At 35.8% G+C, this 20,423-nt stretch overlaps 1 long non-coding RNA gene across 1 annotated transcript in view; it reads right to left on the bottom strand.

Moving 5' to 3' along the window:
* LOC135971121 (uncharacterized) overlaps window positions 1–20,423 on the bottom strand; it is a 78,387-nt gene that overhangs the window by 4,696 nt on the left and 53,268 nt on the right. The window contains exon 2 of the long non-coding RNA XR_010587201.2: window positions 2,569–2,726. This is a non-coding gene — a long non-coding RNA (uncharacterized lncRNA). The remainder of the gene's footprint in view (window positions 1–2,568; window positions 2,727–20,423) is intronic.

The raw sequence follows: 20,423 nt of genomic DNA, 5'->3' as shown, positions 1-20,423 counted from the left end.
TTAAAGCTCCAAAATAATCTCCTTTGATTCCATGTCTCACCTCCAGACCACAGTGATTCAAGAAGTAAGCTCCCAAGTCTTGAACAGCTCTGCCCATGTGGCTCTGCAGGGCTCAGCTACCATGGCTACTCTCAAGGGCTGATGTTTATTGCCTGCAACTTTTCTAGGTGCATGGTGAAAGCTGTTGGTGAATCTAACATTCTGGGTTCTGGAGGATGGTGGCCCTCTTCTCACAGCTTCAATAGACAGTGTCCCAGTGGGGACTGTGTTTGGGGGCTCCAATACAACATTTTTCCTTTACACTGCCCTGGTATAGGTTCTCCATGAGGGCTCCAAGCCTGCAGTAGACATCTGTCTGGACATCTATGCATTTTCATACATCCTCTGAAATCTAGGCAGAAGCTCCCAAACCTCAACTCTTGCCTTCTTTACACCCACAGGTTTAGCATCACATGGAACCCACCAAGACTATTGGCTTCCACCATCTGGAACAATGGCCTGAGGTGTGCCTTGGCTCATTTTAGCCTTGGCTGGAGTTGGATTGGACATGATAAAGGGCACCATGTCCCAAGGCTACACAGAGCATCAGAGCCCTGGGCTTGCCCCAGGAAACCATCTTCACCTCCTAGGCCCCTGGGCTTCCAATGGTCTAGGCCTCCATAAAGGTCTCTGAAATGCCTTTGAGGCATTTTCCCCATTATCTTGGCTATCAACCTTTGGATCCTCCTTACTTATGCAAATTTATGCAGCAGACTTGAATTCCTCCCAAGAAAATGGATTTTTCTTTTCTACCACATGGCCGAGCTGCAAATTTTCCAAACTTTTAAACTCTTCTTCCCTCTTTAATATAATTTCCAGTTTTACATCATTTCATTGCTCACAAATAGAAGTTTAGGCTATAAAAGCATCCAGGCTACATTTTGAACATTTTGCTGCTTAGAAATTTCTTCCACCAGATACCCTAAAACATCTCTCAAGTTCAAAGTTTTATAGATCCTTAGAGCAGGGGCACAATGCCACCAGTCTTTTTGCTAAAGCATAGCAAGAGTGAACATTATTCCAGTTCCCAGTAAGTTCCTCATCTCTATCTGAGACCACCTCAGCCTGGACTTCATTGTCCATATCACTATCAGCATTTTGGTTACAACAATTTAACAAGTCTCTAGGAAGTTCCAAACTTTCCCTCATTTTCCTGGTTTTTTTTTTTTTTCTGAGCCCTACAAACTGTTCCAACCTCTGGGTGTTAGCCAGTTCTAAAGGCACTTCAACATTTTCAGGTGTCTTTATAGTAGTGCCCCATTCCTCAGTACCAGTCTTTGGTATTAGTCTGTTCTTTCATTGCTATGAAGAAATACCTGAGACTGGGTAATTTATAAATAAAAAACATTTAATTGGCTCATGCTCCCACAGGCTATATCAGAAGCATGGCTGGGGAGGCCTCAGGAAACCTTCAATCATGGAGGAACATGAAGGGGAAACAGGCATGTCTTACAGCCAGAACAGGAGGAAGAGAGTGAAGGAGGAGGTGCCATACTGTTTTAAACAATCAGGTTTCATGAAAACTCACTATCATGAGAACAGCAAGGGAGAAATCTACCCCCATGATCCAATCACCTCACACTAAGCCCCTCCTCCAACACTGGAGATTACAATTGGGGGCATGAGATTTGGGCTGGGACACAAATCCAAACCACTGTGTTTGATTTTGCCCTTCCCCCAATTTAACTACATTTTTGGCAACCACAGGTCTCAGAGGTAGTTTCTGTTGTACTGGTATAATTTTCTCCATTGTGGGTGGCATTCAGGCTAGTGGCCTGAGCTCACACAAATACACATCTGAGCTTCGTCCAGCCTCAAGGCCCAACCCAATGCTCTCTTGGTTTCATTTTAGCTATTATACATAACAAGAGCCTTTTTTTCACAGTTTGCATTTCCTTATATACCCAGTGAACCAATTCACTGGAAGTTAGGTTCATCTGTAAAGTCCACTGGTAACTTTTACCTTTAGTAGCTGATCTCAACCTAGCTGTAACTTTATACAGTGGGTGGCCACGTGGCCACATAGGAATCAATGGTTCTTCATCTCTTCACCATTTTACCCTTTCTCTTCCCAAACCTGATGTTTCTGTAAGCCTGGGCCAGTCCGGCATGTCCCACCACTACCAACCAGTATGTCAGAAAAAAACTCTCTCAAACTCTTTTTCCTCTGCTCTCACACCACCACAACAATCATCAACACAGAAGACTTCTATGACCAATTTGTAGGGTTTCCCACACACCAAGCAGCAGACACCAGTTCCATGTCCTCTAATTCAATTCCAACACTATCTACCTGGAGACAGTGTCAGACCCCACAGCTTGAGGGCCCAATCCCCACAAATGCACCCCAAATCCCCCCCACACACCAGTCACAAGTCCAGGCCTCCTGAACTGCCAATGGACTGGCTTCAAGTTGGAGTTCCCACAGCCCCATTTTGGGCTCTATTAATTTGCTAGAGCTGCTAACAGAACTCAGTAAATACTTACTTACATTTACCAGTTTATTATAAAGGGCATTACAAAGGATACAGATGAAAAGATGCATAGGACGAGGTATAAGAAAGGAAGGAGGCGTGGAGCTTCCATACCCTCCCTGGGCTCACCACCTTCCAGGAACCTCCATGTGTTCAGCTCCTAAAATGCATGTTTTCTATCAGAGACAGAGTCTCATTTTCCAGCTTCCAAATCTGGAAACAAACAAATAATCAATGAGACTTTTTTCTTTGTTCAAAGTAACTGGATTCCCCTGAGAAATCTTTGTACAGTTTTACTATCAAGTGAATTGCAGGAATAAGCCATCTTCTTAGAAAACGTCAATAGAAAAATAAGTAACTTCTCATTGTGGAATAGTTTCAGAACTCTTAGCACAAATGGAATTTTCTGATTTGCTAACAACAGCATCCCCAAATTAATAATACACAGTGAATGGATACAGTAGTTGCAGATGTTTCCATTTTTATAATTTCGATTTTGAATCGCATTAGGAGTTACAAGTATTTTTTTTCTTTGAGATTATTGCACTGTTCTGATGATTGAAATCACTTGCACTTCAGCCTTCATTCTTGTAAATATTCCATGGAGTCAGAGGCAGGCGCTTGCTGTTGATGTCTTATTGCTCAATTATGAAGCACAGAAAATGCTCCTTCATGTGTATTACAAGAACAAAATGGCCTCATACATAATAAATCATGAAACAGGCCCTACTGCTGCTGGTGGAATTCACATGCAAAAGAAAAATCATAGATATATTTTTTTTCCAGAGAGTCTGAACTTCTCATTAGTTCGCTTTGAAAATAAGAAGATCTATACTAGTGACGAAACACTGAGTAGGTGTGTTATTTAGTAAAATAAAACTTAAATCAAGAATTATGCTCACTGAAGAACTATATTAAGAGCAAGGTGAAGAAGAAGAAATTTTTTAAAGGACATGAATTCACATCTTACTTTATTTACTTACAATAGACTACATCACAGGCACAGCCAGACTCTCACATCAGAGTAATAATCTTCTAAATTCTGAAATTCTGCTTTGCAAAACTACCTAAGAGAATAGTTTTGGAGTGGAATATACTCATCTTTCAATAAGTTCTTTCCATGGACTCACATAAAGTCTTATTTATTACCTTGTTATTGCCTGTTTGGCCTGAAGCAACCTCCAAGAGAACAATTTCAGCTGATTTTTTTTTTTTTTCTATCATGCTCAAAGAGATAAAGTCTCTTTTTCAGTCATGCAAATTACCACAGACCTGCAGGTTTTCTGGCCTGAACAAAATTAGGCTTGGTCTAAAGTGAAATATAGTCTAGAAAAAATACCAGTGCAATTGATATCATGACTTAGGAAAGATTACACATCCTTCAGTATTCTAATATTAAGTTTATTTGACTTACTAATAATCAGCACTTTTCTCATAGCCATTGTCAGGTTCATGATTATTTATTATTTATTTTTTATTGTTTTGAGGAGGAGTTTCACTCTTGTTGCCCAGGCTGGAGTGTGATGGTACGATCTTGGCTCACCACAACCTCCGCCTCCCATGTTCAAGCGATTCTCCTGCCTCAGCCTCCTGAGCAGCTAGGATTACAGGCATGTGCCACCATGCCCGACTAAGTTTTTGTATTTTAGTAGAGATGAGGTTTCTCAGTGTTGGTCAGGCTGGTCTCGAACTCCCGACCTCAGGTGATCCAGCCGACTTGGCCTCCCAAAGTGTTGGGATTACAGGCATGAGCCACCATGCCTCACCTCATGATTATTTCATTTATTTTGTTTGTTTGTTTGTTTACTCCCTGACCCCTCCAATAAAATGTAAGCTCAGTATCTATCAAATCATACCAAAATCATGACACTTGGCATAATCCCTAGGAGTGATAGATTGAAAAATGGAGTAAACAAGTAGGCTTATAATTTTAAGCCATGGTGATATTCTTAATTTTCAACATTTTCATTATGCTAATACTTTTTGGCACTATTTTTAGATCCTATATACTTTTTTTCCCCGCTCTGAGTATTTAGAATTGGGTTGTTTCAAGGCCTAGGCATTCTATGAGGAAAAATTCACTCTGGCACTGCATGATAATGAGGTTGCAATGGAGCTCATAGTTTTTTCCTACTTAGCAAGATACTGCCTCCTTTTATACTGATGGAAGTAAATAAAATATTGGAAATGTTTGTATTTCTTTTGTTAGAGTTTAGAAGAATGGGGATTTGGTGATTTTTATTTATAGAATGAAGTCTTGATGTTCCATTGGATGAAGCGTAAATGACATTAATCAATGATGAATGGCACTACATCCCAAACACTGGGAGAATCTTTCACGTTAGAAGGAATTTTCCCTGATTTTGGGGATTCACCACTACAATCAGTTAGCTCAGACATTCCATGTAATAGTCTCTACTTTATCCTTGGATCTGTCTAGAACACTAAAGAGCTCTGGATTTGGATTGCACCATTTGCACTTTTCTCTTCTAATTGTTTTTATTAACTTGAGTTTTGGCTTTAGGCTACCAGTTTACACTCAAGGACATTAAAAATAATTTTTAAAAATATAAATTTGTCATTGGATCTATTGTGCAGATGCTGTTGAGAATATCCTACCGTGTATCACACAATGTTTTTTGTATGAAGACCCACAAGAGACATTTCTTTCAGATATACTTTTTAAAAGCTTATTCTTAATAGCTCTCTGTTTGCTTTTTTTCTTTGGGCTTGAAATCTTGCAACCAACTGCCTTTTCTTTTCTAGTTTTTGTCTAGGAAACTGTTTTTTCTCATGAATATTAGGAACCTTGCTAGTATCTCCCTTTCTTTTTATACTTTGCACTCAGTAAACTCAGAATCAAATTTGGTCCTCTTCCCTAATAATTGTATATAGGAAATACATTACACATTTCTGTTTGCCCGCTTAGCCCTGGTTTTATCATATTCCTACTTTTCTCCTGATCGTTTCAACGATTCATTGCATGCTTTTTTGCCACCTTAGTTTTCTAAGCCACTTCAAAACATTTGCTGCCATAGAGTGTATAAATCTACTCATGGCATATTCTTAGCAATATGTAAAATAATACCTCCACTTGTGAGATAACTTTATTGCATGCAAGACCCTCCATAAACTTGTTGCCTCAATTATATGTCTTCTGCTGGTAAGGTACACTCTAGGTCACCCTGTCCTCCCATACCAGGACCCTCAGTTCCATGTCAATCCATTTAGAGTTCCTTCGGAAAACCATGATGTTCTCTGCCTCTGAGTCATCTTTATACTGTTACTATTTTCCCTTGATCTTGTTATCTTCCTTCTTCCATCAGATAACACTAACACCTTATCTATGTTCTCCTTATTTATCCTATATAAATCTCTGTCTTCTAACTGATACAGTTTGATAAATTCTTTCCTCATCTCTCTCTATCATTAAACTCTTTGAAGTTAGAGTTTATATATATATTTTTTTTGTTTGTGTTTTAAAACCAGGAAGCTTTGCCTATTTCCTGGCATACTATGGACATTTAATATATGTTTGTCACATGAATACTGGGTGAATGAATGAATATATGAATGTATTATTCATATGTATATGTACTACATATACATGTAAGCTCAGTATCTATCAAATCATACCAAAATCATCACACTTGGCATAATCCCTAGGAGTGATAGATTGAAAAATGGAGTAAACAAGTAGTATATGTACTACAGTCTATGGAATAAATGTACTACAGTCTATGGAAATCAATCACCACGATTTTACAAAAATGGGGCCAGGGAATGGATATATAATTGCCTGTGCTGTGCTTCCTCTTTCAATCTGTGGCACGATTATGTATGAAAATAAGAACAATGTAATGCTATTAAAAATGCTGTTACTGGTGTCATACATTCAAAGAATTCATCTGCCTAATGTACGAATTTTTTAAGTGAAATAAAAATACTGACACTGTATTTGGGAATATATACATGTATCGAGAGTTCAATTTTGATAAAAATGTCAAAACTCATAAGAATACAGACAGAATCTATCTGTTGCTAAGGTTGCCTTGATTATCTGTAAGCTCATCACCATCATACATTTTAATTTGTTTTTGTTGTTGTTGTTGTTTTTAATTTGAAATAAGTCATTAGGAATAATGCTTTCATCCATATGTTACTGAAAAAAAGGGCTTTGAAAGCCAAATTAAATATTTTGGATAAAGTCAATGTTTGAATAAAAAAAAGATGATTCATGTAAAATAGACTTGATATTTTTATTCCGTAGACCAGTGGTCCCCAACTTTTTTGGTACCACGGGCTGGTTTTGTGGAAGAAAATTTTTCCACCTGGGTGTGAAAGGGGATGGTTTTCAAATGAAACTGTTCCACCTCAGATCATCAGGCATTAGATTCTCATAAGGAGCATTCAACCTAGATTCCCCACATGAAAGGTTCACAATAGGGTTTGCACTCGTATGAGAATCTAATGCCTCCACTGGTCTGACAGGAGGCAGAACTCAGGTAGTGATGCTCACCTGCCTGCCACTCACCTCCTGCTATGAGACCCAGTTCCTAACAGGCCATGGGGATCCCTGCCATAGATTATCAATCTGTATCCAATTATTTGAATTTCCCACCAATTGCCAGTACCTTTATTTTCAGATATAAATAAGTAGATGAGACCACTGAGAGGATTTTTTTTCAAGAAATTTTATTTTAAAAATGTTTTAGAAAGCCATTACAATGTAACTTAAAACTACTATGTGTTGAAAAAAATGATTTCTTATTATTTGACTTGATGCTTTTGTTCTATTAAAAATAATATTTGAAACTTTCAATATATGTAGCCCGTTAGATTCATCTAGTATAACCAATATTCCATAGATAATATCTTCTTAATCGTGGGTTATGAGTACATATTACATATTTTTTCTGTTGAAGTGATCTTATGGATTACTCTAGTCTAACCTCCTTCAATAATAGTAAATTAACTTAAGCCAAGAATCATAAAGTGAAACTCAATAAAACAAGTTATGTCCATAATTTAAACAACTGCCCAAATCTTGCACAGGCTTTATGGTTTTGAAAAAGTAAGTATATATCTATCCACGTAAAAATGCTTTAATTTTATTCACATGGTGGTGTATTGATCCATTTTTATTTATATTGAAGCATAATAATAAAACTGTGTCACACATGTAAATCACAGATATTATGAATATATAATTGGGACCATGAGAAGGATGATTGCATGCTGGTCTCACTGATACATGATTAACATTTTAGAGAGACAGCAATTAACATTACTATTTGAAAGGTATATATGTAGTGGTTGTCTTCATTTTTTCAGAATTACTGTTGTTCAATGTTTAACTGTTATTTGAATATTGAAAAATCTAAGACATGTAATTGAAAATGTCAGTAACCATGAAGCACACAAAAATTAAAACATCATTTTGGGTAATAAATAAGGTAGTAACAAAAAGTATGATTAAGGAAGTTAATAGATTAGAGGATGAAGGTCTATGTAAGTTACTTTCAACTAGAAACTAATTACATAATTGGTGTATGGTATTATATTTTCCCCAGAATTGGTGATGGTATTATATTTTCAAGTGTATTTTTCTTTTTTTTTTTTTTTAGACCTACTAGGGCCATTGCAATTATGTCACAGAAAGCAATGTGTGAAATTCATACACTTTTAAATTTTGTGTTAAAATCATGTAATTTTTAGGAAGATGTAAAATTATCTTTGTTCATAGATAACATGATCTTATATGCAGAAAATTCTAAAGATTCCATGGATAACTTGTTAGACTAAATAAATAAATTCAGCAAAGTTGCAGGCTGCAAAATCAATATGCAAAAACTAATTGCACCTCTATACACTAAATAATGAACCATCTGTAAAATAAATTAATTCTACTTACAATAACAACAAATGAAAAAAATACTCAGGAATAAACCTAACCAAAGAGGTGAAAATTTTTACAACGAAATAAACATTACAGAAAGAAATTTTAAAAGACTAAAATAAATGGAAAAGCAGCCCATATTTACTGATCATTGATGTAAGATTTCTTTAATTGTCCGTATTGCCCAAAATGATATACAGAGTCAATATAATGCCTATCAAAACCTCAAAGATATTTTTTGCAGAAGTGGAAAAATTCATCCAGAAATTGATATGGAATCTAGAGACTCCTACAATAGATAAAACAAGTTTGAAAAAGAAGAATAAAATTGGAGGACTCACACTCTCTTATTTGTAAGCATATTACAAACATAAAATACTACAAACATATTTGAAATCTACAGTAATCAAGAGTATGTGATACCAACATAGTGATAGACAAATATATGGAAACAAAAGAATAGGCAGCCCAGAAATAAACCCTCATGTATATAGTCAAATGATCTCTTCAGCAGTCTCTTTGGCAAACAGCGTTTGGGAAATTGAATAGCTATGTTGCAAAAGAGTGAAATTGGAGCTTTATTTTATACCGTATACAAAAATTAACTCTAATTGGATAACACCCAAACATAAGACCTAAAACTGTAAAACTCCTAGGAGAAAACTTACAAGAAAAACTTTATGACATTGTACTCAACAATGATTTTTTAATATTACACCAAAAGCACAGGCCACAAGCAAAAATAGACAAATGAGACTACATCAAACTTAAAAACTTTTGTGCACCAAGGAACAAAATAAACAGAGTGAAAAAGCAACCTGCTGAATGGGAGAAAATATTTGTGAAGCATATATCTGATAAGGAGTTAATATCCAGAATATATAAGGAATTGTTATAGCAAAATAATAAATAAAGTGATTTAAAAATGTACAAAGACTTGAGCAGACATTTTTCCAGAGACGATACAAAATGGTCAAGAAGCATATGAAAAGATGCCCAACATCATTAATTGTTAGACAAATGAAAATCAAAACCATAATGAGATATCATCTCACATCCACTAGGATGGCTACTATCCAAAAAACAGAAAATAAGAATTGTTGGCAAGGATGTGGGGGGAAATTGGAATCTTTATGCTCTGTTGGTGATATTGTAAAACAGTGCAACTCCTGTGGATATCAATTTGTAGGTTCCTTTAAAAATTAAAAAGAGAACTACCATATGATCTAACAATCTTTTATCTGGATATATATCCAAAATAATTTAAAGCATGGTGTTGAAGAAATATTTGCAGATTCATGTTTACAGTAGCATTATTTACAATAGCCAAGAGGTGAAAGCAACCCAAATATGTATTGATGGATTAATGAATAAACATAATGTGGTGTGTATATATACAATGGAATCGTATTCAGCCTTAAAAAGGAAGGAAATCCTGTCACATACTACAACATGGATTAAATTTGAGAACATTATACTAAGTGAAGTAGAAGTCACAAAATGACTATATTTACTCTACGATTACATTTACATGCAATATCTAAAGTAGTCCAACTCATAGAAAGAGAAAGTGGAACGGTGGTTGCCAGAGCCTGGGGGAAGGGAGAAAAGGGGAATTGTTGGTTAATGGGTACAGAGTTTCAGTTTTCTCAGATGAAAAAGTTCAGGATAGCTGTTTCACAACAATGTGAAAATACTTAAGGTATTGAAATGCACACTTACAAACAGTTTACGGTGGTAAATGTTTTGTGGGTTTTGCCATAATAAAAAATTATCTTTATATTTAAACCCACTACCGGTTTTTTCCTCAACTCAAAATCACTGTTATCTTAAAATATCCAACAATTTACATAAAATGAAAATAAAATTTAGCTCTCTGTACAGAGACATCAAAATGTAAAACATAAGACATAAAGTTCAGCATCTGAATTAAGTCCTAATAGAAAAGAAATAGTCAGTTGCAATAGTAAATTAGGCATAATATTCACGGTGGTTCCAACATTCTTATTACACTATGTTTAGCTGTTTAGAAAAATCACTGAAACGATTCTTGGCCATCTTAGTTCATGTGAATAATAGAGATGGCTTTTAATCTGGAAATATAATGAAACTATATGTAAAAATAAAGTGTAAAATACAGATAAGTAATTTAAATTTTTATATGCATTCACACAAAATTATTTTTTAAAAACAGCATCAGGTACATATGAAATAAAAATGTAAATAAAAAAACAGCAAACATAATGAAAACTAGACTATGTCAAATTTACCAAGAAACAATCTTTATAGATGTGTATTTTCATCTTCAATCTTAAACTTAAAATTTTTTAACTTTCATCTTTCCCACAGATAATTAGAAATTTGTTATTTTAAAGTTGACACATACTTTTTTCCGACAATTCTTTACATTAATTTTGTTTCAGAGAAGGATTTTATTTTATAGTAGGAAACTGAAAACTATATAGACAAAATAAAAAAATAAAGTTCACTCTAATGAAAGCATGGTACTTCAAACCACATTTTCTGACCTCCTGTTTTTCTAATGCTTATTGGCAAGAATCAAGGCTCACTTAATAGCATTTAAAGCCTTCTCCTATCACATACTTCCAGCCATTTTTTTCATTTTCTCTTTGCAAATAGATTTAATGCAAAAACGTGTGCTGTTAAAACACAATTTAATAAAAGTGAAACCTCGGTAGATAATTCATAATAGAGGTCATTGCTTCTACAAAAATCTTTCACATTTTTAATCTTCCAATGTGAATTTCCTACTAGATGACTTAACTAGTGCTAATACCTACCAATAAATTGAATTGCCTCAAGTTAATCCAGGTTTCTTATATCTTTGTCCATTTATTTTCTATAGAAAAGGGTAAGCTTTTCCTTTAAACTAGGAAGATGCACATATTTTTGGTTATCTCTGATTTCCTACTATTGGAGTAAAATGTATCCTCAGGCCTCAAATACTTATAACATGCGTAGACAAAAAAAAATACCATTATAATAAAAGAAGCACTGACATAAAGCTGAACACCTGAATGGTGGTTGTAAAAGAGCTTCCTCTCTTTAGAGTTCTTTCCTTCTCAAATTCTCAGAATGCAAATTTGAGGACTGCAAACTCAAACTCCATTTCTTGATTAATCAGACATTCCTTTAAGAAATATTTAAAGTCATCCTTTACCAGCATTACTGTGTCATTAGAGAGAACTTATAATTCCCAAGCCTTTAGATAATAAGCCACAGACCACTTGAAGGTACCACTGAGAGTGAAAGTTTGGCATTAGTGCATTTAGTCACAGATGGTAAATGGAACTTCCACTGTCTGCTGCTTCCCAGCTAACAGAGATTAAATCTCTTTGCTCACATTTCTCTCCACATCTTTTAAACTATTTTTTTTCTTTTTTGGTCTCTATGAAGTTTATTTTGTTCTGCGGCAGTTTTAAATTTGAGCTAAAGAGATTGATACTTTCTCATTTTCTTGGGAGGACACGTGATAGATTCCCTTTGTACATGAAGACTCACACTGTTATCGTCTATAGTTTGGAATAGTCATGTTAGATTAAACACCATTCTGTTTTGGTTCCTTATTAATTATGATGCTTTCTGCCGCCGTGCTGATTCTTTTTTTCTGATGGCTCCACTATGGAGACGCACAGCTTCTTTCAAATAAGCCATCACAATGCAAGCAGCTCATTAACTTCAGCCTTCCTCCCAGTTTCCTATGACAGGCTGAAGAACCTTCCCTAACTAACTTTAGAGAGAGATAATAAAGTTTTATTTCCCTTTCACAGCAACTCAAGGGCAGTTCATCATGTTCTTTTCTTCAAGACAGAATTTTGAACAGAAGCAGAGGGATCCAAAACTTTTTTTTTTTTTTTTTAATGTTCTGGATGTCACTAAATTGGAAGTTACTGTAAATGAGCAACAACTCCTTCCATTTGGTAGTTTCCATATTTTATTTTTAAAAAATGTGGGCATGTCTAAGTATATATTTGCTTCAGAGAATAATGAGATAAAACAAAATCCTCATGGGCATATGCCCAAATTCAAATTCTATGACTGTTTTTTCATTAGTTTTCTTGTTTTGTTTTTTACTGATGCAGAACAAGAAGTAGAGTATTTGCCCAATGTAGAACCCTTCCAATATTAATACTTTATGGGACTCCCAAATGTTAAAATTCTACCACTATGTATTCTTTCCTTTGGATTCTTCCCAAGCATTTTCTAAAACTGTAAATACCGCTGGAAACGGGTACACAACTGGGTGGTTTAGGGAATATGCTTGATTCAGTCTGAATAGGCTATGTTATGCTACAATAACAGACACCTTCCAAAAGTTCAGTCACCAAATACCACAACAAAAAGTGTTTCTCTCTCATGCTACAAGTCTAATGTGGGTTGGCAGAGGGCGTTGCCCATCACAGTCTCTCAGGAACAAAGGCTAATGGAGACTCCATCTCCTCACATGTCTCCATGACTGCTAGGGAAGGAAAAGGGAAGGCATTGGATTGTACACTGGCTTTGAAAATTCCTCCTGGAAATGGCACATGCCACCATTCATAATTGGTTAACTAAAGTGTCTCCCATGGCCATGTCTAATCTCAAGAGGGTGGCAAAGTGCAGTCCTACTCAGAAGAAAAACAGCACATTTGCGAACATCTTAGTGATCAATACCACACCGTGGTAAGTTAGTTCTTATACCACATTCTGGCTGAAAACTAGTTGGGTTGAGGGTTAGAAATCTATATGTGAGGGGTAAAGGGAAAAGACGCTTTTGGAGCCCAACAAACAAATGTAGGAGGCACAGAAGAAACACAAGGCCAACCATCTATTTCTGTGACGAGAAAGGCCATGCAGAAGCAATGTCCCAGCTCACTAGCTTTTAGTGCTCTTCACCAAAAATAGTCATTCTCAACCTAGGTAAATACTTTGCTGGATTGAAAAGAAAAGTAATGCACTGGTAATGTACTGTATCAATAAAATATAAGCAATCTCTTTATTATTATGTAATAAATGTCATTTTTAAGTTCACTTTTTTTAAGTCATAGCTTTCAGAGGAGGAAACACTATAAATTGTTGGTGATGCAATGATTGGGAACTACTGACCTACAGTATAAGATTTATAGTTCCCTAAGGTAAGGAGCTGTGTTTTACATCTTTCTCTCTCCATTTCTCCATTTGCTAAGTTACAGATGAAGGTATTCATTGAAGAACATAACAAGGATAGTATGGTAACTAAATGACCTGAGTCTGAGTTCTTGCCTGATCACTTTGCTGACTTAATTATGAGCAAGTAGCTATTGCTTTTGCCTGCTTTGCATCTGTTTCGCCTTGTTCTGGTAACAGTTTCATAATCCCCCACTCCCACCTCCTAAATTACTTCTACCATTTACTAGATCCATATAGTTCCATTGAGGTTTCATCTCCTACTTTCCAAAATAACACATATCTTAACATAGGCCATCCCCATGGTCACATTATTGCTTCATAGAAGGGGTACATGTTCCATATTTTTCATGGATTGACAACGTTTCCCCCTGGGAATTTTTTTTTTTTAACCATTTGGGAAGAGAGTTCCATTTTTACCCAGTGGCTGCTGAGAAGATATGATATAAGTCCAGAGAGGTTGGCTGCCATATTGCCCACAAAAGGGAGACATCTAAACTGAATGGTGGAGAGAGAGGAAATAAAAAAGCAGCAAGATTGAAGTAATTGAAGTCTCACGAGAGCTTTTGACCTTTGAATTATGGTACACAATTTATACCCTTTTCATTAAATCTAGTTTGAGTTGATGTTTCTAAAATACAAAACATCTTGACAAGTAAACATTTCTGAGTCTGTTTCTACATATATAAAATGAAGTATTGCCATAATAACACAAATTTTCCTACAAATCCTTAAAAATGCTATATGCAATAGGTTTGTGGAAGATGATAAATCCAGTTGCAGAAATGTTGGGTTTGAGATATCTGCAGTACATTTTAGCAGAAATAAACATTGCAGTTTGATGTCCCTGTCTGGAGTACAGGAAATATATACTGGAGGGAGATATAGATTTGGGAGTCATCAACATAGAAGTGGCAATCAAAGCCAAGGAAATAAAAGTGCCCTGTTAGAGTGTGTGTATACCAAAAGGAGGAGAAGGGAATACTGTGTATTTTAAATTCGTTAGAACATAAACCACAGTAGGGCCAGGAGCAGAGAGATTTTGATCTAAGGTTGGCAAGAGAACACAGTGGCCAATTTGTGTAGCACCTGGAGCTGGAGTGAGTTTCTAAGGAATTTAGTGTTTATCATTTAGGCAAATAAATGGAAGTCAATGAAGGCTTTTAAGCAATAGACTGAATAACATTTTAATTTTTATTAAGACCACTCTTGTGTAAGATGGATTATATGTGGAAGTGAATGATGTCAGAGAGATTAACTAACTATTTCAATTTTTTAAACTGAAGATAACGAGGACCTGAATTAAGGCAACAGAAGTAAAAAATTAAGATGGGACTAAGGCTGGAAAAAGGTTTAGAAGAGACAATCTTGCACCATTAATGGTATTTGAGGGCTGAGGTAGAGAAAGCATTTCAGTATAGGGGTTTTTATAGAGTAATTGAAAGAATAGTGACAATTTCATCAAGAGAGAAAATATACAATGAATAATAAGTTTGGAAGCAAATCTCAGTTTGAACAGGATGATATTAAGATCCAAAGCCAACAGAAGAATTGAGGGGTAGGGAATTTACCCAGAAATAATTGTTAAAATCTGTGACGTGGACAAGAAATGCCTATGAGGTCATTTAAAATGATAAAAGAATGAAATCTATGGCTGGAGCCCTAGAAAAAGCCAGGACTCTGAGAAGATTTAACAATGAAAGAACACAAAAGTAGAAGGAAAGAGAAAACAGGAAAGAGTTTGGATGCCCTGCAAGGGGGAGAACATCAAGATATAGTGGCTGGATGGCCTGGTTTCTGAATAAGATAAAAATTGGGAAATTATATGGGGAAACAAGTATTCACTAATAATATAATTCAGGTTTGCTTCATAATAACAGTATAATTCTCAAATAGGTTTATTCACTTTAAATTCCCTTATACTTTTAATTTGCTTGTCAGTAAGGAAAAGCTAAAAATAAAAATTTTTAAAAAGATTCTTGAGAGTTTGGAGTACAATCCTATAAAACAAGTAGGGCCTAGTGTTTATTTACTAGGCAGATTATTACCACTGAGACAACTACTGTCTCATTAGAGTTATTTTCAATTTTTAAGAGTTATTAAAGAAATTCTTCATTTTATCTAAATTTTCAAATGTCATGTCATGAAGACTCTCATATTAATTTTCTACTCCCTTCTAGTTCTGTAATTATGTCCCCCTTTTCATTCTCGATGTTAGTTATCTGTACTCTTTTTTTCTCTGATGAATCTTTCTAGAAGTTTGTTTACTTAAAGAAAACAAATAAACAAACAAACTTCATATTCACCTTTTCAAGGAATAAACATTTAACTTTGTCCAAAAACAAACAAGAAAAGGAAGGACTATGCTTTTATAATTTATGAGAATTTATATTTCATTCTTTAAGCTATTGCTGAAGTTTTAATTCCTCTTGAAACTGTCTTACTCCTGCCCATCAAATGTTAAATGTCCTATTCCCTGGGCTCTTATCACTCTGTGAATACCTTCTTCTTCATACTTACAACCCTTCATTTTAACCTGATAAAAAATATAACCTTACATTTGTATTCTTTTACTTTTCTTTTCTTTTTTTTTTTTTTTTTGAGACGGAGTCTCGCTCTGTCGCCCAGGCTGGAGTGCAGTGGCCGGATCTCAGCTCACTGCAAGCTGCGCCTCCCGGGTTTACGCCATTCTCCTGCCTCAGCCTCCCGAGTAGCTGGGACTACAGGCGCCCGCCACCTCGCCCGGCTAGTTTTTTTGTATTTTTTAGTAGAGACGGGGTTTCACCGTGTTAGCCAGGATGGTCTCGATCTCCTGACCTCGTGATCCACCCGTCTCGGCCTCCCAAAGTGCTGGGATTACAGGCTTGAGCCACCGCGCCCGGCCTATTCTTTTACTTTTCTAAGGAACTGTGAACTTTTTGAGGGTGGAATCTATTTTCTTTCTCCATATATTCATAGCACTAAACACCTCGCTTGGCTCAGAGGACAGTTTATTGAATGTGCTAGTCTAATATCTACCACACTTTTTAAGCATAATTGCCGCTAGCCTACCCAGCCAATTAAAAGGCTTACTTTTCTGGCTACTTTTACATGTCTTCTGTCTGATACTTCCACGTTGTAAGTTGCCCCACCACTAATTATAGCCACTATTCTTCATGTTGTAGACCACTGAATGGGACAACATCCCTTCTTCCACTGAGCCCTGAAGGAAATTGGATGAAGCAGAACCAAACCATTGTATCATATCAGGTTTCACAAGACAGATGCATTGGACTGGAATTCAAATATAAAATGTACTGCTGAAAGGTAAAGTGAATTATAGAAGAAAGCTATAATACAGGAAGGACCAGGTGGAAATTCTAGCTGACTTAAACTTTTCCTAGTACCAAACAAGGGTGAAAGATTTAAGATAAAGGCCTTCAGAAAAATAATAGATCTTGTGAATTCTCTCATAGGTCTGCATGTCTCTACCAATGCATCTCTCTCTCTCTCTAAATGTCTTTGTCCAGTAGAAGTCATTCTCCTTCTTCTGGAAAATGTCTACCTAATTTACAGGTAAATTTCATTGAGAGCCCCTGAATCTTTGTTACAGTCCAATACCTGGAATTTAGCTGTATAAGCAATGATATCCACTTCTACTCATCTCATAAATAAAAGGGAGATGCCAGGCTCTGAGCAAGTGGTAAGTGGGATCTCTGATTCTAGGTCAGTTTTTCTACCTGCAAGGATCATGAGTCATTGATTTCTTTACCTGGTAAATAATTCACCCTCTCCAATGTATATTGTATTATTTTCCTCTGGGACATCACAATCTAATTCCATTTTTTTAAAAAAGAATATGTTGCAAATTAACAAAACTATGGACATGCCATTACAGAACAAGGAATATGAATGAGCTGGGCATGATGGCTCACGCCTGTAATGTCAATACTTTGGGAGGCCAATGCGGAAAGATTTATTGAGGCCAGGAGTTCAACACTAGCCTGGGCAACATTGGGAGACCCCATCTCTCCAAAAACTATAAAATAAATAAATTTTAAAAAACAAGTATGAATGGATTCTTGTCTGCTCTACCTGACACTTCACTAACATTTAATTCCTTCTCCATTTATTGGCTAATTTCTCATCAAATTTGGGTGTGTATCACAATACTGTGATACTTGGCTACTTCTGCCCACTGAGAATGAATGAATAAATGAATTAATGAGTAGATCTTGTTTACATTAGACACATCTTGTCACATTAAATAATTCTTACATCTTAATGCATAATACCTACATCTATTGTTTGTTTTACTTGTTGTATATGATAGCAGCAGATCTATAACTCATTTAACTGTAACTGTTTTCTGTCTCTAATAAAACAGGCTTGTCCTCATAGATAATGATTTTGGGAGGGAGCATTTATTACACATGCAAACACACTTGCCTGCTGAGACTAAGTGTTTGTAAAGACGAGGCAGCTGTAATTATCTGCATGCTAATTTACCATGAAATGTTTTCTGAGCCCTAGAGACACAAAAGCTTTATGCTTAATGTTTTAGTCCAGTGTAACAAATAATTTCAGAGATCATTAGGACCAAAAACTATTCTTTATTTTTTTTTTTAACTCTAGTAACCTCTGTATGTATAACTACCACCCATATACCAACTCTTAACTACAAGATAGAAACCTAGAATTTATCTTTGGCTCTTTGCTTTTCTTTCCACTTACATTCATTGTTAGGTCCTGTTTATTTTTCTTTCTCAATCGTTCTAGAATTAGTAGCTCTCTTTATCGTAACTGGCACTACTTAATTCCATGTCCTTATTCATTGCAATTGGATTATTATGATATACCATGAACTGCCCTCCTTGCCTCTTATCTTAAACATTTCAAGTTACTTTTCATACAATAACATAATATCACTCACATAAATTTTTTGACTGCTTACTATTGCTTTGTGAATAAAATACAAACTCTTTCATTGTTTATTTCCTTTTCAATTCTCTGGACTCATGTAGCACCCTTTTACTCTCCAACATTGACTTTGTTCTCCAGCCACACTAAACTATTTGCAGTTTTTGTAATGGAGAACAAGCTTTAAAAGTCATATATCTTTGCAGATACTACTCTCTCTGCTTGACTAAGGCATCTCCATCTTCTATACTTAGTCTAACTATTTTGCATCTTTAGACATTTCAGTGCCATTGCCATTGAGCTCTATGAATTCTCCTCGTCTGGCTTTTTCTAACTTACTCCATCGTCCTGTAGTTAATTCTTTTATCAGTGTGGTGTTTGCTTCTCAACTAAAGAAGCAACCCTGTCTAAGCATTTGACCCTTTAGAGCAGCGGTCCCCAACCCCGGGGGGACCATTCCATGATCTGTTAGGAACTGGCCCACATAGCAGGAGATGAGCAGCTGGCCAGTGGTCATTATCACCTGAGCTCCGCCTCCTAACAGATCCGTGGCCGTGGCCGCATTAGATTCTCATAAGAGCCCAAACTGTATTATGAACTCCACATGCAAGGAATCTAGGTTGTGCGCTTCTTACAAGAATCTAACTAATGCCTGATGATCTGAGGTGGAACAGTTTCATCCCCACACTATCCTCCCTTCCCACACCCAGACCCGTCCCTGGTGCCAAAAAGATTGGGGACCACTGCTTTAGAGCACTAGCACTTTATCTTATTCCACTGAATATCCCTGGGTATTAGCAGAGAAGTACTAAAAAAAAAAAAATACTTAGGCATATATTTATCAGTTAAAGAGTGAATACTTGAAGAACTTCTTTTAATTTTTTTTCTTCTGTTTAATTTATCCATGCTAAAGTGATGTAATATTTGTCTTAACTAGTTTTAATATTTTTCTCACAAGATTTTCAGGAAGATTAAGTTATTTAAGGAAAATAAAGCAAAAGAAAATCTAGTAGACAAAATTTCTCTATTTTTATGATGCTTTGTAGCATGTATGTACATCACTCTGAATTCACCTTTCCACATCCTGTGGAAGATCAAACCTTGTCCAAGATTTCTTTGAATTGCTAAGGAGTTATAATCTCACAATCACCTCTCGATCTAAATGCCTTTTCTTTGCCTTAAAAGGTTTATGTATTATATCTCAATCCTGAAGCTTCTGTCTGTTTCAGTCTTGATCAACTAAGATATAAAACTTAAGGCTTTGTCTCAGTTTTCTGAAAAAGTTCAGATTCACAGGTAATTTGTAAATAGAATAAACTTCACTTAAGTTACTGGGAAGGCTAAGAGAGAGGTAAGAGGGGGATTTTTAAAAACATGTCAATGCAGATATTACTACACCTCTTTATGTAAGTTTCTTCAGCCATTCCTCAGTTCATTTCACTCAAATTGTTTCCCTGTCTCTTTGTCATTTCACTAAATAATTTCTTCTCCATCACTTCTATTGTATGAATTATCCAGGATCTTCAAATAATTTTCTTTCCATTTTGCAGAGTAATTAATTCCTTCCTAGTTTGTACTGCCAAAATCCTTTTGCAACGCACACTTTTGCATATTGAGATCTATTAAGAAGCTCTGAAAAAGAATCAGAGATTTCCAATGAATAGAGTCTACCCTTGCATTAAATTTCAGTTTGAGAAATAGAAACTATCCAGTGTAAGGAAGGAAGAGAGGGATTTAATATAGGTAAATAGGTACCTACAAAGTCATTGGAAGGGATGGAGAAACAGTCCCTAGACTGAGCCTCAGCAATTACTAAGAAATCTGCCAAACTACTGTACCAGAGAACTACTACCTCTGAGAATACAATAAAAACTATTGGGCTAAAGACCATACTGCTTAGTTATAATCTTGGATTATAAAACTGCAGTCTGGAGAAGCTATTGTCT

The sequence above is a fragment of the Macaca fascicularis genome, chromosome 6 (genome assembly GCF_037993035.2).
Source record: "Macaca fascicularis isolate 582-1 chromosome 6, T2T-MFA8v1.1".
Classification (NCBI taxonomy): Eukaryota; Metazoa; Chordata; class Mammalia; order Primates; family Cercopithecidae; genus Macaca; species Macaca fascicularis.
The sequence above is the reverse complement of the archived record's forward strand: the minus strand, read 5'-3'. Positions and strand labels throughout refer to the sequence as shown.